This window comes from Salvelinus sp. IW2-2015, unplaced genomic scaffold (assembly GCF_002910315.2).
Source record: "Salvelinus sp. IW2-2015 unplaced genomic scaffold, ASM291031v2 Un_scaffold1803, whole genome shotgun sequence".
Lineage (NCBI taxonomy): Eukaryota > Metazoa > Chordata > Actinopteri > Salmoniformes > Salmonidae > Salvelinus > Salvelinus sp. IW2-2015.
Genome location: NW_019943176.1, coordinates 132,122 through 143,679, shown reverse-complemented (window position 1 = coordinate 143,679; position 11,558 = coordinate 132,122). Strand labels below are relative to the sequence as shown.

The window sequence follows — 11,558 nt, the reverse complement described above, 5'->3', positions numbered from 1 at the left end:
GTGCAGTCATTGGTGTAGAGTGAGTAGAGGTGAGGTGAGAGCAGCATCCTTGCAGCTCTTCGGTGCTGAGGGATAAAGAGTCTGAAAGGTGTTTTCCCAGCTTCACGTGTTGCGTCCTGTTGGTCAGGAAGTCAGGGATCCGCTGACAGATGGAGCTGGACACGTTCAGCTGGGAGAGTTAGTTCTGTAGAAATTCTGGGATGATTGAGCACAGAGCTAAAGTCCACAAATAATATCCTTGCATAGGTCTTGTAGTGTAGGCCCATGTTGACAGAGTCATCCACAGACCTGTTAGCTCTGTAGGCAAACTGCAGTGGGTGGAGGGAGGCATCAGTGAAGGTTTTCAGATGGGACAGTACCAGGCGCCCAAAGGTTTTCATGATGATTGAGGGGAGCGCTACAGGTCTGGACACCTTTTATTTTGTCGGGACTAGAACAATGATGGAAGAGGTTTTTGCCAACATACTGTAGAACTGGACTCAAACATTATGGGAACATTACGGGTAACATTACAAAAATGTTCTCTCTCCCTAAAATTGTTAGCTAGGATATCCCCGTGTCTCATTCTCCCAGCAAACACACTACTAGACTTATAACACAGCTAAGACTGCCCCCTAGTGTCCACCATCTACTACAACACAACCTATAGACACTGTAATACGTCCTCTCTCGCTCTCTGCCTTCCCCCTCCCTCCACCTCTCTCTCCCCCCTCTGTCTCTGTGTGGTTATTATGTTAGGACAGATTAGGCACAGCAGTTGGTCTTAATTAGTCAGGTTRAATTAAAGTAGCTGGTGTGGAACTTCACAACGCAGTTAAGACGTGTTTAGCAGTAGCTTTAATAGAGCGTGGCGTCATAAAACACACACTAAAGTGATACAAGATATGAACTAGTGACTTTATATGCCTTGCTATTCAGTTTCTTTAAATTAAACGTTCTATATTGGGTTTTCATTTATGTGCACGCCATGTAAGCTATTCATTATGACGTGATTCCTGAGATCTTTCAAATGTAGAGATTGAGACAAAGATAAACAAACAAAGCTTTATCGCCACCCTTTGAGAGTTACTGCTACCGTATTACACGATGACGGGAACATGAAGTGAATATAAATTGCCTAGTTAAATAAAGGTTAAATAAAAAAATWATTGAAAATGTTTTATTCTGGAATATACCCTTTTTGTGTTGGCTGCAACAGACAGATATGGCTGAATGTATATTTAATAAAGGTCTAATATACATTTACTCAGTGTTCACAACAGTCAGTAGTTCCAGTTAGTCCATCCACAGGAAGCCCACCTGTGTTCCAAAGTTAAGCCCGTCCCTGACGCGGGAGAAGAAGGCCTCAGGGTGAGAGGATGTGCATAGGGTCACGCTCGGCCTGTCATTCACCGTGTCGTCATGGATACGCTCAGACAAGACCCCACCCCTCTGGAGAAGTATTCTGGAATGGAGAACATGGAGGTTTAAAAACACAGGGGGAGAGGAAAGGAGACCCTGAACAATGTGGAGATGATTCTACGTTCTGTATACAATGGTCAGCAGCACGACCCTAGGGGGAAACATTCAGAACAAATGCTGCCCCTTTAGTTTAACTCTCCATCCTTCTGCTGGTTAGATTGGTAATCCATTAACCTGATGGAGGTAATGATAATTTCACTCTAACAGTATCACCACACACAACCAGTATCCAATCACAGAGATCGCTCCCAGGTCATGACCTTTGTGTATTCAATCAGATGAGTGGCTGGGGGGTAACTRATGCTATGGTAATGAATCATGGAGAGCGGTAACCCGGTGACAACCTGTAGGATGTCAATCAGGAGACTATCCAGCCCAGCAGCACCTGGGCACATCATAAAAACCACATCATAGTTTGACCTCACAGTGACCTCATTATTAACCCTGTGGTTCTTAAAACTGGGATTCAATGCTTTTTCTCAGTGATTAAAGGGCAATAAGTCACAAAAAGACAATAGTAAGTCTTTGTCTAAACTTTGCACAGTTGGCCACACTTACCTGGTGGCTAGTTGTATGTTGACATGAGGCCTGGTCTCCGCCATGCCAAGAACACAGTCAAGGTAGATAGAGTACAAACTCTCTCTACAGCATAAAGCAACAGGCCCCCACCGATGGCCCGATCACCACAGTGACATCCCACATGCTGCTGCCGAACCCGGTCACCATGGCGTTGACTGTAGCCATGGCAACTTCCATCTGGGTTCCTTTCCATCCTGAGAGAGGGAAACACAGAGGGGGACACTTTAGACTGATGCACCGGGCATGTTTCTGGGGAATATTACTACTGTATTACGGTATCTAGACCCTCACGTTTGTGAACAGTTCCAATGACCTTGGCCTGGGGGTCAGTGAAGAGGAGGGGCCCGCAGTCAGCTCCTGTTGCTGCTATGACGACATCTCTCAGATTGGTCACAATGCCGTCAAAACTCTCTGGCTCCTCCTCCCTCCTGATCAACTATACGTCAGTGCCGTAGTTAACCTGGCAGAAACAACCAATCAGCATCAACCACTCAATGATGTCAGTGATGTTTACTACAACCTACTGGAGTGAGTGATATACAATGTACTGGACAAGTGCAATACCTCCCTGTGCCATAACGGTCCAGACCTCAATTAATCAATCAAATGTATGTTTAAAGCCCTTTTTACATCAGCAGCTATCACAAAGTACTTTACAGATGCCCAGTCTAAAACCRCAAAGAGGAAGCAATGCGGAGGCAGAAGCACATGGGCTAGGAAAAACTACATATGTTGGACCTTAATTTGATCACTCTTTTGTCATCTAAAATGTTTCCTGTGCATCACAAAATTCCGTGTCAGCATGGGTTTGATTCCAGCCCACGCCCCTTCTGGCACATATTGTTCAATCACTGCTGTGGTAAACAAGGAAATACTTTATTTCAATTGTACGGAATGTTTGTCAAAAAGATAAATCACCCTTAGTCTGTTCAAAAAGGACTAACTTGTTCCTATGATAATACCAACCAGAGGGCGAACATATCTTGAAAGACTTTGGTTGCAAGCAGGACTAAGGTAAGAGCGACATCATCTTTTAATGAGTTGACCAATAATGGTTGTAATTGACATCAGCTATGTGGGTGAATTTAGCGCCATTGATGGTTTAACGAGACAGCAGCTGGTGATAGTCTAGTGCCAACTATGGTTGCAATAGACCCCTTGTTATTTGATTATATTCCAATACATTCTGTAGTCTACCTGTTAGCCTATCCATTGTCACATAATGAAAGGTGTGACAACCGATAATAGCTTACTGTTTGTGTTTCCCTGGCTAAGTTGATGAGCTAAGTTGGCTAAGTTGGCTGACCTGGCTAAGTTGACAGATGTAGGCCTACTGTAGAACGATAAACTTTCCTTCAGTGTGGATGCTCACCCACGTTTTATAGTTAGGCTATAATTTGTCAATATGTTGTTGGTCACCTACTGTACATTGGTATACAATAAGTGTGATTTCCATTGCTAAGCTGTTATGTGCCGGCTACAGTTACAGGCCTACTTACTTCAGTTTGATGTTGGCATTTGAAGTTTGAAGAGAGAGAAGAGAGAGGAGAGAGAGAGAGAGAGAGAGAGAGAAGAGAGGAGAGAGAAGAGAGAAGAGAGAGAGAGAGAAGAGAGAGAGAGAGAGAGAGAGAGAGAGAGAGAGAGAGAGACACACACACAGAGACACAGAGACACGGGAGAGGAACGAGGAGAGGAAAGAAGAGATGTTGACTGGCTGCTGATGATACAGATCTCAGATGGTTAGGCCTAATATTACACTACAGTAATAGATAATGCATTACACACACCCAACTAAAATGAGTATGGAGATGTCTCCTTAAGCAGGTAACTGTTGCAGAAAGCTCCTGACCTCTCTGACGTTACTGACAGGTAGTGCGAAAGGTGAGCCGCAGGGCACGTGACCAGGGCACGGGAGGTCATTGGATGTAACCACATACTCAAATGTATACACTGCCGTGAAAAGTTGCTCCTGGTTGAATAATAATTACTGTATAAATGAACATGCACAATGTAATGATGTATGTCAAAGTGTGTCCAATATGTAAATTGAAAACATTGTATTTTAAAAGCACTGTTTGTGTGTGTGTGTACGTCCTCCTAACCTTTCCAACAAACAAAGAGCTGTGAGTGAATCAGTGGTTCACCAATCTGGGCCTTGATGGGCTCGGCAACAATATCAAGGGATGGTGTGTAAAAGAACACATTTTCCGGAGAACGTTTCTTTGGGACCATCAGGCGACGTCCTAAAAACGACTTTAGGGCTGTACAATGGAACTAGCTGGGATCTAGACATAAACCTCCAGGGGAACAGAACCTCCCTGACTTTGACACATAAATGTTCTTTCAACGTTCCCATGAAATGTGCCTAGAACATTACTATTGAAAATTCGGAGAACATGGTAACCACATTCTGGGTAAGTTCTGTTTGACATTAAGGGATAGTCTCTTTGAACAGTCCTTGCATTTCACTCCTACGGGAACGTTCTCTAAAGTTGTGGGAACGTTTGTGGTTAGATGAGATGTCAGGTGATCATGAACAACCTTATCTGTCTTCAGGTCTCAAAATTGATTGATAGGTAATTGAAACGTATCATATATATATATATATATAAACTACTATATGGACTATCAAAAGTTTTAGAACACCTACTCATTCAAGGGTTTTTCTTGATTTTTACTATAATCTACATTTTAGAATAATAGTGAAGACAAAAACTATGAAATACCACATGTGAAATCATGTGGTAACCAAAAAAGTGTTAAACAAATCAAAATATATTTTAGATTTTAGATTCTTCAAATAGCCACCCTTTGCCTTGATGACAGCTTTGCACACTCTTGGCATTCTCTCAACCAGATTCACGAGTCACATGGAATGCATTTCAATTAACAATTAATTAATTAATTTCAATTAAAAGTTAATTTGTGGAATTTCTTCCTTCTTAATGCATTTGAGCCAATCAGTTGTGTTGTGACAAGGTAAGGGGTATACAGAAGACAGCCCTATTTGGAAAAAGACCACGTCCATATTATACCCTAACTGTCATGCCCTGACCTTAGTTTTCTATATTTTCTGGATTATTTTGGTCAGGTCAGGGTGTGACGAGGGTGGGTATGTGTGTTTTGTCTTGTCTAGGGTTTTTGTTTATCTATGGGGATTTTGTATGACTAGGTAATGTAGGTTTATGGTGGCCTGAATTGGTTCCTAATCAGAGGCAGCTGTTTATCGTTGTCTCTGATTGGGGATCCTATTTAGGTTGCCATTTTCCATTTAGGTTTTGTAGGTAGTTGTCTATGTGTCACGTTCCTGACCTATTTTATGTTATTTTTGTATATGTTTTGTTGGTCAGGGCGTGAGTTGGGGTGGGCATTGTATGTTTTGTGTTTAGATCACTGTTAATCAGCCTTATATGGTTCTCAATCAGAGACAGGTGGTTTACGTTTTCCTCTGATTGGGAACCATATATAGGCTGGCTGTTCACACTGTTTGTTTGTGGGTGATTGTCTCCTGTGTTTGTGTCTGCGCACCACACGGGATTGTTTCGGCGTGTTATTTCGTTTATGTAGTCTGTTTCCTGCTCGTGAGTTCTTCGTGTCTTTTATGTAAGTTCCATGTTTCAGGTTTCGTCTACGTTGTCCGTTTGTTATTTTGTATTTCAAGTATAGTTCGTTTTTGTTCTTGTTTAAATAAATCATTATGTCATCACACCTCGCTGCGCATTGGTCTACCGATCCTTCTCTCCTCTCCTCGTCCGAGGAAGAGGAGGACGACACCCGTTACACTATGTGGAGTTTCATGTCAGCACTCGTTCTATTTAGCTTCACGTTTGTTTTTGTTACTTTGTTAGTTTGTTCAGTGTTCTTCCTTTATTAAAAGAAGAATGTATTCATATCACGCTGCGCCTTGGTCTCCTCAATACGACGAACGTGACACTAACCCTAAATAGTACCTGCAAAACACTAGTCTCAACGTCAACAGTAAAGAGGAGACTCCGGGATGCTGGCCTTCTAGGCAGAGTTGCAAAGAAAAAGACATATCTCAGACTGACCAATGAAAAGAAAGATTAAGATGGGCTGTTTCTCAAACTAGACACTCTAATGTACTTGTCCTCTTGCTCAGTTGTGCACCGGGGCCTCCCACTCCTCTTTCTATTCTGGTTAGAGCCAGTTTGCGCTGTTCTGTGAAGGGAGTAATACACAGCATCTTCAGTTTCTTGGCAATTTCTCGCATGAAATAGCCTTCATTTCTCAGAACAAGAAAAGACTGACGAGTTTCAGAAGAAAGGTCTTTGTTTCTGGACATTTTGAGCCTGTAATCGAACCCACAAATGCTGATGCTCCAGACACTCAACTAATCTAAAGAAGGCCAGTTTTATTGCTTCTTTATTTTGCACAACAGTTTTCAGGCTGTGCTAACATAACTGCAAAAGGGTTTTCTAATGATCAATTAGCCTTTTAAAATGCTAAACATGGACTAGCTAACACAACGTGCCATTGGAACACAGGAGTGGTTGCTGATAATGGGCCTCTGTACACCTATGTCGATATTCCATAAAAAAAATTGCCTTTTCCAGCTACAATAGTCATTTGCAACATTAACAACGTCTACACTATATCTCTGATCAATTTGATGTTATTTTAATGTACAAAAAAATTGCTTTGCTTTCAAAAACGAGGACATTTCTAAGTGATCCCAAACTTTTGAATGGTAGTGTATATGTTTACAGTATTATAAGTCATGTATCTGTATAATTGTCACGTCTGCTCCTGCTCCTCCTCTCCGGCGTATGACATCGCCAGAGTACTAACCACCGGTCCTGGGATTCATCATTACGCACACCTGGCACTCATCATTACGCGCAATCATTATGATTCACACCTGGACTCCATTACCTTCATAATTTCCTACCCTTTATATGTCACTCTCCCATGTCCACTCAGCAGTTGGTATTGTTCTTGTGTATCGGTGTTCTGCCATATGTTAGTGTCGTGTTCTTGTTTTTGTTGTTTTATTAAAACGTTTCACCTGCTTCCGACTCACTGCCCCATCATTACAATAATAGAAAATCTTTATCTTAGTTTTCCCCCAATTTCTAATTGTGGCAGCAGATTTAGTTCTATGGAAATGTCTGGTTCCATCCTGTGGAAGACTTGGCTGTGGAATAAGAGCATGGGTTGACAGGTCCAGGCCATCACATGAAGTGGCCAGCTGACAGCATAATTTCCAGCAGAAATGTGTTTGTGTGTGTCTGTGTGTATGCATGTGTGTATGCCTGTGTGGGTGCCTGTGTGGGTGCCCATGTGTGGGTGAGAGATGGATGTAGTTAGCTGACAGCCTAATTTCTGGGGAGCAGATCTAGTGTGGCTGGGTGAATTGCTCGTCACAGTGCATTACATGGCCAGCCTCAACATCTCTCTCTCTCCCGTCTCATCCCCAGCCACAGCCGTCTATCACAGGCTACAGTCAGCCCCCCCTTATTCTATCTCTCTCTGACACTCTCTCTCTCCCCCAAGCCCCAGTCCTCTTCAAGTAGCAGCAGAGAGAAAGACCATTCTAGCATGAAATTGAGGACCATCATGGTTGGTAGGATCTCTCTCTCACTCTCTCTCCCCACCCTTGGTGGATGTGTCTAATGTTACAGTTGATTTAAGGCTAGTGATTTAAGATGCAATTCCGAATACACTGATTAAAGAAAAGCTACAAACATTAGCCACAAACGGACAAACAGACAACACACATCGATTAACAGAACCACAACCAAATAGCAATATGAGACGAGAGATAGATAGAAACAAACAATATCAACAACACTGTTATGTTTGGGGTTCATAGAGCCTACTATCAACATACAATCTGTTATTAGATTCCCACCACTGCTGGAAATAAATATGACAGACTACAGAGGAATAGTTTTATTCATTGTCTGCCTTTTTTAGAGTCTGTTTTCCATCTGACCAAAGAACCCATTTTACTGGACATGTGAAAGCTGTTCTCAAATCTACCACTAGGGGGGGCAAGTTACCAGATAATATTTTCACATTTAGAAGGTGGCTGTTGTTAATTCCATAGCATTTATTTATTTATGATATGAAGCCTTCTTTTGAGATCCACATCTCTGTGGACAATCAATGGAATGTTTGTATGAAGATTTCATCCACATTGAAATCATTACCTGCTGTGCCATTCTACGAATATCCCGCAGACACAGTTTCTATAGCTTACAGTATCCTGTGAGGTGTGTGTGTGTGCGTGCGTGCGTGCATGTGTGTGTGTGTGTGTGTGTGTGTGTGTGTGTGTGTGTGTTGTGTGCACGTGCGTGTGTGTATGTGTGTGTGTGTGTGTGTGTGTGCCTGTGCACATGTCCTCCAGGGATCATGCCTGAGGGAGGGGAGAGTCATCTGTATTGTCAAGGTTACTGGAGGTGTGGAGGAATCTATTTACTGTGTTCCTAATTCATACATATTAGATCACATTTCATATATTTCCCATTAGATTTTCATGTAAGAGTTGTTGGTTGTTATTATACGGCAGAACTGATGTGATATGCCAGGTATTGTTGACTGCTTGGTTGTTGTTGCCTCTGCCATTCAAATTTAATTTGAGTGACAACATCAATGTCAACCAACCTGTAAACTGACCTTTTTCTAGAAATAAATACAAATAGCAGAGCAGGTATTGTCATTGACTGTGATTTGTCAGTGTGTAGAGAGATCGACGCCCCCCTAGGTGAGATAAGCAGCGGTAGGTGGCCTATTATCTAATGATGATAAACACAGAGCGATGTAACGGATCTGATATAAAACCCCAGGAAGAAGATTGATTAGGCTGCTGCAATATCTGCAGCTAACCGTTATACATCACTATATATACACACACTATATATACAAAAGTATGTGGACACCCCTTCAAATTAGCGGATTCGGCTGTTTCAGCCACACCCGTTGCTGACAGGTGTATAAAATCGAGCACACCGCCATGCAATCTCCATAGACAAACATTGGCAGTAGAATGGCCTTACTGAAGAGCTCAGTGACTTTCAACGTGGCACTGTCATAGCATGCCACCTTTCCAACAAGTCAGTTCGTCAAATTTCTGCCCTGGTCAACTGTAACTGCTGTTATTGTGAAGTGGAAACATCTAGGAGCAACAACAGATTTTAGCAGTGAAGTGGTACGCCACACAAGCTCACAGAARGGGACTGCAGAGTGCTGAAGCACAGAAAAATCGTCTGTCCTCGGTTGCAACACTCACTACCAAGTTTCAAACTGCCTAATCGCCCAACATTAGTGCCTGACCTCACTAATACTCTTGTGGCTGAATGGAAGCAAGTCCCCGCAGCAATGTTCCGACATCTAGAGGAAAGCCTTCCCAGAAGAGTGGAGGCTGGTATTGCAGCAAAGGGGGACCAACTCCATGATTTTGTATTGAGACGTTCGACAAGCAGGTGTCCACATACACTACATGACCAACAGTATCTCTATATCCGGCTGGCCTTTATTTTACCCAGACAAGAGCGACCGCAGGCTTCCTTTTCCCTTTTCTGTTCCCTGGATGTAAAGCGATTTTCCGCACCTGAAAATGTCCTTGCCCGTTTCATAGGCAGTCAACCCGCCTATCGAGTCGTGCACGGCGAACCGTGGTTGGCGCGCGCCTATCGCGCCCCACTCCGTATTTTTTTTTTTATACCTAAACAGGAGGAAGCATGCGCCAGAGCTCGCGGGAGAGAAAGAAGAGCGTTGACAGCACCGTCGCATCTTCGTTTTTCGAGGTTTAAGTCAAAGGATTACAGCATCAATTCTTCTCGTCCAGAGTCTATGAAAACTTCAGTTTGAAACGGTACGATACAGGCTGGCTTCTTTGTGAAATACTTGCGTCTTATGCGCGTCGATTTCTGTGTGTTTCTGACAGTGTGTGATTGTGGTAGGCCATCTATCGAGGATTCGCTGCTGGTAATGTCCTGTTCCAAGGCAGCTGTGTCACCTCTTATACCAACTACTGCATGGTTACAACGATTAACCTAGTGAGATATTTACATCTGTACAGAGGTTCTGGTGTGATTGATTAGGAATTGAGAGGTTGTGGTGTGATTAGGTATTGAGATAAACTGACAGAGAGAAAGATAATGCCTCTAGCACGCTAATATAATGTTTCCATGCCATATCGAACATGTTGAATGTTTCCATTTATTCCAGGCTATTTGTTGATTGACATTGGCATGGTTTTAGAGACATACAATTTGATTATTGAAATATGATGTTCTGCCAGAGTTATATAGCCTAGCGGAGCCTAAAATACAGACTTCCAGCAGGGCATGGGAGCCACGCAAATTGATGGAACCACAATTCATAATTGATAAACAGTTTAGCCTACTTTCGATGTAGACCCATTTGCTAGTTTAATCCACTGTTTTGAATGTTTTTTTTTTTTTTTTTACAGACAAATAGAAAACTGTTGGCTAAATCTGGGATCTATTTAGGGTCAAATCAGCCTAGCATGCTAGTACTTCAGAAAACCGTTATTGGTATGGCGAGAAAGAGCATGTTGGTTAAGTGGATCCAGAGAGCGATGCTTTTACTTTGCTACAGTGACGGTGAGTCAAACACTTCAGCTCGCTGCCTGGTGGATGCCCTTGATAACACGTCACCTGGGCAACCGATTCAGCACCAAGGAGAGCGGAGAGYGGGGGGGGGGGGGGGGTGCAATCATTCGGGGAACGTTAGTGTGGTTAGATTGGTAACACTCATAGTGCTGTGTGTAGACTAAGGGAAGTGAATATAACTCAGCATGAATTACACAATGTGCCTAATGGAACCTCGGCTAAGAGCCTTTGGATGAAAAATCTTATTTAATATCTCAGTTAGTAATATCTCAGTTAGCCGCACTGTATGTGTGTGTGTCTGTCTGACTATGCAAGAGAACATGAGTCATCTATAGAACTGACTGTACCTACTATTACATTAGATGTGCCTTCTTATGAAAATACAATTATACAGCTGAAAGCCAGTGCAGCTGGTAACAAAGGACCATCATGTTGGAAAGGTTTGTCCTTGAAGTCTGTATTAGATGTACTTTCCATATAGGCATAGATATAGACAGGCTGTGGAATTTGAAAAACAAATTTCCCCCTGAGAATTACAGTAGAGAGAGACAGAGTGCAGGGGCTGGTGGTTGAGCTAGTCTTAATTGAAATTGCAAATTACATTTTCCATCTATTAATTGAATTGTTGCAGGCTGCAAATATGGCCAACCGTATTAATTGTATTTATTAAGGACAAAATGCAATGTTTGATTACAGATTAATTTGAGATAATATAATTATGATATGTCTAAATACTAAACAGATGGGTGAATTATGAAAAGCAGAGAAGGCCTTTCAGAGACCAAACAAACATCCTTCACTGCAGGCTGGTGAGTGATGTTACATTAACGTGATTCAGACAACTAAATATTAACTCACAGATTGGAAGAGAGAGAAAGGAGGAGAGGGGAGAAACTGGTATAAAGTTGACAACATAAC

General features: G+C 42.4%; 2 pseudogenes; one reads left to right on the top strand and one right to left on the bottom strand.

Annotated features, from left to right (window-relative positions):
- Positions 1–1,275: 1,275 nt before the first annotated feature.
- LOC139024706 (purine nucleoside phosphorylase LACC1-like) overlaps positions 1,276–11,558 on the bottom strand; it is a 36,089-nt pseudogene continuing 25,806 nt past the window's right edge.
- LOC112072019 (ecto-NOX disulfide-thiol exchanger 1-like) overlaps positions 9,712–11,558 on the top strand; it is a 95,674-nt pseudogene continuing 93,827 nt past the window's right edge.